This window comes from Panthera tigris, chromosome B2, assembly GCF_018350195.1.
Source record: "Panthera tigris isolate Pti1 chromosome B2, P.tigris_Pti1_mat1.1, whole genome shotgun sequence".
Classification (NCBI taxonomy): domain Eukaryota; kingdom Metazoa; phylum Chordata; class Mammalia; order Carnivora; family Felidae; genus Panthera; species Panthera tigris.
The window spans coordinates 132,308,450-132,314,069 of record NC_056664.1 but is presented as its reverse complement, the minus strand read 5'-3'; the positions used below and the strand labels follow the sequence as shown (position 1 = coordinate 132,314,069).

Sequence of the window (5,620 nt, the reverse complement as noted above, 5' to 3'; positions counted from 1 at the left end):
TTAATTGAGTGACGTGACTTTTGAAGTTCTAATAATTACTCATCTTCAACGGTGAAGTGGAGTGATAATGGTGATGCAGATTTCTGCATGTTCTAATGCCACTGCCAATTACCAGGGGTGTAAAGACAATCACATTCATAGGTAATGAGAGGCCAATATTGACAGGGAAATAAAACAGTTTTGACTAGAAATGACTCATGGTTTAATCTGCCCGCTCGCTTCCAGCTGTCACACATATCCAAGACATAGACTATCACAGCTACGTTTCCTCCTATTTAAAAGTCATCATCTCACAACTTCGTTTCTAATCCAGCAAATATTTATCTAGTGCTTGTGATAAGCCGTTCTCTCGTCTCTTCGTCACAGAGAACTTTCACGAACCCGTGATCTCTACCAGAGAAAACGGCAGCGTTATGAGCCACGTCCCAGGCGTGGACACGTTTTCTTTGGTTTAGACAGGGTTTTTAAACAATCTGAGCCCACGTTTTAAATTCTTTTAAATTGTTTTGGAGAGAAAGGGACAGAGCGTGAGTGAAGGAGGGAGACACAGAACCTGAGAGGGAGACAGAGTCTGAAACAAGCTCCAGGCTCTGAGCTGTGAGCACCGAGCCTAACACAAGGCTGGAACTCACCAACTGGGAGGTCATGACGTGAGCTGAAGTCAGACACTCAACCGACTGAGCCACCTAGGCACCCTGAGCCAAAATTTTAAGATGTGCAAGTTTCCCATCAAAATAATAATAATAATAAATAATAATAGCAATAATACAAAACCCACAAAAACTAAAAAACAAAACCCTGGATGGTCTGCTTTTCCTGAAAAATCCAAACTGCTGGCAACAGCAGACTCACAGTCCCATACGGCAATGACTGACTAAGGCTGAACCAGGTCATGGGTTCTTCTGCTCCCCACACCTTTCTCCATGCATACATACTCACGTGCTCCCGCGCTGGCTGCCCTTTTCAAAGACTGGAAGTTTCCCAGGTGCATGTGTACATCTGTACCCTGTCCCATAGAACCATGGTAGCCTTCCTCCCCAACTCTTCTTCCTCACTTGCCACGGCGTTTTTGCCTCAATCACAGAACAGTTTGTTCTGAAAGTAAATTTAGTGCTGGCTGTCCATTCTCACATCTAACCCGACTGGTCCTTCTCCTCAGCCTCTCTGAAGTATCTGCATCCATTTCCAACCCCGCTTTCCGGACTCAGCCTCCACCCTGGGCTTGGTGGCCGCCTCTCCTTTGGTTTTCACCTAACTTCCCTTTTGACTTCCATGTCCTCTTTGGGCACCATCGCTGGATGCTCGACGTCACACCCTCCATGGAATGACATCCTCTGTCCTTTCCCCACTACCAAAAACTGCATCAGCCAAAACAACTTCTGGATCCCTATCTCCAGCTAAGATTTCCATTTGGGAAAGGACATGTGTTTGTTGCATGTCCCCAAGCAGATGGTACCTGGAACTCAAGACGCCAAAAGGTAAACTCATTAGCAACCCCTGCTGCTTTATGTCAGAGTTTTCTGGATCTTCATTATCCCTATACAATCCTTCCAGTTATTCATTTCTCAGTGTCTAAAGCTCTCCGTTCATCTTTCCGTCTTGTGACAAATCCCTCCTCCAACTCCAGCAGATCCTTTCAATTCTAGAATCCAAATGACCTTCTGTCGTCCTCCCCTGCCACTCTCTGGGCCATTAGTAGAGGTGAGGCCTCAGCAGCCCCTTCCGGGAACTCTGGGCTTCTGACTGTGCCCCAGACACTGCTCCTTCCATCCCCCACGCCAATGACAGACAAATCCTCCTAAAGCACTCTTCCTCTCCTCCCCTGCTCCACACTGTCTGAGGAAAAGTTCCAAATTCCTTAGCCTGAGGTGCACGTAATGCTATGGCCTTCCCTACCCTTAACCTTCTCTTCTCCTATATTCTTTCATAGCACAAGGAAACTACACTTCAGGCTTTTCCTATTTTCTGAGCTTTCCTGCACTGTACTTTTATTCGTATTTATATTTCTTTCTTTATTAAGACTGGATCTTCCCCTCTGTTAGCAGATGGCGAACGGTTGCCAATCCTTCAAGCTTCAGTTAAAACAGTACCTTCCAGAAACTTCTGGTACACCCAAGTAGAAATCATCTCTCTTCCTACTTTTACTCTACGACTATATCATGTTTATTAAGTCCTTACTACATATGCCAGACATTGTACTTACAGCAACCTCACAAGGTGTTGTTACTGTCCCAGTTTTAGAGATGATAAAACAGGTTTAGAGAAATTACACAACTCGCCCGCTGTTGCACAACAAGCAACGTAACACCTTATCGTTTCCTCTTTTACAGCATTTAACATGTTTGACTTGGTACTTTGTATATGGGAATAACCTCCTCTACTACATAGATCCGAGCTCTGGGGTCAAGTAAAGTATCAGAGATGAATTCGAATTCATCGTATTATATCCACAACACCTAGCAGGTAGTAGGTACTCCGATAATATCTACTGAATTGAGCGATATTAACTAACTTCTCTATGCCACACTTTTCTCTTCTGTAGAATGGGGATCATACTAGTACCCTCCTGTGCCTCCGTTGTTAGGATTTAAGGAGTAAATCCAGTAGGGTTCCTAGAACAGCGCCTGGCCTAACTGTTAGTTATGTGAGGAGCTGGCGTGTTGATGGTTGTTTGTTTGTGCCTCTTAAATGGCTACAATGAAGACGCTTAACCCTGAAAGGAGAAACCCTGTGGAAGCATGCTGGACTCCTTCATTTCCTCCCTAGATTTTCTCCCATCTTCATTTCTTCTGCAGGTGACTCCCCAGGAGGCAGTCAGGAACATCCCCCTCTCACTGCCATGCTGCCCAGTGGAGTGGGATAAGACAACACCACACCCCAGATTCTCCCAGGTCACAGACTCCCGAGATCCAGGTAGGACTACCGTACTTTCACCAAACTTTCTGGAAGACACAAGATACCCCTTTATTAGGACCGGATGCATGTTACCCTCAGAAGGAATGACAAATATACTGACATAAGCAAATGTGAAATCCATAGGAATCCATCAATACAATAAAAATGTATTATGTAAGGGCGCCTGGGTGTCTCAGTCAGTTGAGCTTCCGACTCTTGACTTTGGCTTGGGTCATGATCTCACAGTTTGTGAGTTCAAGCCCCCCCATGCCGGGCTCTGTGTTGACAGCGTGGAGCCAGCTTGGGATTCTCTGTCTCCTCTCTCTATGCCCCTTCCCCATTCATGCTCGCTCTCTCTCTCTCAGAAATAAACTTAAAAAAAAAAAAGAAAAACATTTATGTAATTATAAGTAATGAATAGAAATTAGTAATTACATTACATTATTATACTAGTAAAATAAAAAAATCGTAGAAAAAAAGAGGTATCATAAGACCTCTTTTCTTTATGGGGAAAAAAAGACATACACTAAATTATTCAGGCACAAAAAATGGTTATATACATAAACATACTAGTTTCAACTTTCCATTTTTTTTTTAAATTTTTTTTTTCAACGTTTTTTATTGATTTTTGGGACAGAGAGAGACAGAGCATGAACGGGGGAGGGGCAGAGAGAGAGGGAGACACAGAATCGGAAACAGGCTCCAGGCTCCGAGCCATCAGCCCAGAGCCTGACGCGGGGCTCGAACTCACGGACCGCGAGATCGTGACCTGGCTGAAGTCGGACGCTTAACCGACTGCGCCACCCAGGCGCCCCTCAACTTTCCATTTAATCATTCAACGGATAATCGCCAAGTAAATGCTAGAGGTAACCACTGCTAGGGACCAGAGACACAAAGATGAATAATTAAAAGTCTGTATACTCAAAAAATATATCCAGTGTTTCTCAATAGGGGGCAATTTCACCCTCAGAGGCTATTTGATGGTGTCTGGAGACATTTCTAGCTGTCATGGCTAGATGTGGGGAGGGGCTAGTAACTGGCATCTAGTTTAGTGAAGACCAGTGATACTGCTAAACATTGTCCAATGCACAGGACAGCCCTCTACATCAAAGGATATAGACTTCCAGTTTAAAACATAATCTGGATAATCTGAATCCAAGGTGGAAGTGAAATCAACATCCACGCAGCCATATGTAATACATGAAACGAAGGATATTGTTCCGTATTTTTTTTTATTTCACCCAATAAATAAATCCTCTGAATTTATTGCCTTCATATTTGTATTAATTACATTTGTTCTTTAAAAATAAAATCACCTGAAAATAAACATTCCTTGAGTTTCTCTTATCCCCAGGTGCCATCCGCTTCAGAAAGCCTGTCTTACTGCTCACCCAGGACTCGAGGACAGAGAATGTGACACATTCTCCACAACAGGGTTCCTCTGGTGAGGGGCTCTCCTCAATTCAACTGGGGCGGGGGAGGGGGTCACCGCACCCAGGCTACGGGCAGCTGAATGTTTGTAATGTGCCCCAGAACTGACTTTGTGGATGGGCTCTAAATTTCCACATGAAAGAAAAGCACAGAGGATCTTTAGATTCTGCAAATGCCATCTACCTACAGAGCAATAAACATGAAGAAAATAATGCAGACAGAAGAAATAAAAGGAGAACCCCATTTTGACAAATGGCAAGAAAGATCAGCACAGGTTTCCAGGATGGATCGGTGATTCTGGTCATAAATGCCTGTTTGACTACTAGATTCTAGGCTTTGCCATAACTCACTTTACATGCAATCCAAGATCCAATTAAGTCCTAACACCATAAACTTTGCTTCTGTCATTTATAAATAAATAACAAAATTAGGTGATGGAGTTCTCGTCGTCTCTCAAAAGGCGCGCTCAGCGTGAGTCGACCAGGCTTTGGTTTAGGCCACGTGCATTTTCAAAGGAGCAGGATCATCTTGTCACCAAAGGCACGTGCAGGTCTGTAAATCTATAGCTCTGTTTTCAAACTGCTGACTTCAGCAAAGCCGCTTCAAAGCAAGCGATGCCTTGGATTTTATATATAGCTGATTAAATAACATTAAAAGAACTGTTATATTATACATGCACTTGAGTTTTTTAAACTGGGGAAATAAAATACTCCAAGCTTTGCTTCAAACTAAATTTTAAACAAGCCATTTCCTAACAAGCCCAGCCCTGGAGATAAGAATTCTGATAATTCCTTGGGATTATAATGCCCTCTTAGTGACATGGAAAGATAAGATTCAGTTGTCTAGAGGCCCTACAAAATATAGGACTGTATTAATGACCACAGTCGCTGCATGGCTGGCCCCCAGTAGATGGAGGCCTTCTGCCTTTCATGGCCCCAGTCTCCACCATGGTTCCCCAAGGGATGATGCGAACTGCTTGGCTGGCTTCTCATTTTGGTCTCTCAAGAAGAGAAAAGCCTCTTATTTCAGAAAATACTCAAGGTGGCTGAGAGAAAGCCGAGAATCGAATGTTTATTTCTATTTTCCTGCTTGCATATTCTATTTCACCAAAATATAACCAAAATATGACAAAGACTTATCACAATGAAACATTAGCTAAATCATACCACCTGTGACTGGTGTTCAGCTAAGTGCCGTGTAGTGGAAAGTCAAAAGACTAAGTCCTACAAGTCTAATGACTTAGAAGTAGCTTCAATATACACACCTCCATGCATATATCATGGACACAAAGGAT

At 43.3% G+C, this 5,620-nt stretch overlaps 1 long non-coding RNA gene across 1 annotated transcript; it reads left to right on the top strand.

Moving 5' to 3' along the window:
• The first annotated feature begins 1,286 nt into the window (after nt 1-1,286).
• On the top strand, nt 1,287-3,073 carry LOC122238448. Its single transcript, XR_006217366.1, has 2 exons — nt 1,287-1,478; nt 2,796-3,073. It is a non-coding gene; the product is annotated as an uncharacterized LOC122238448 (long non-coding RNA).
• The last annotated feature ends 2,547 nt before the right edge of the window (nt 3,074-5,620 follow it).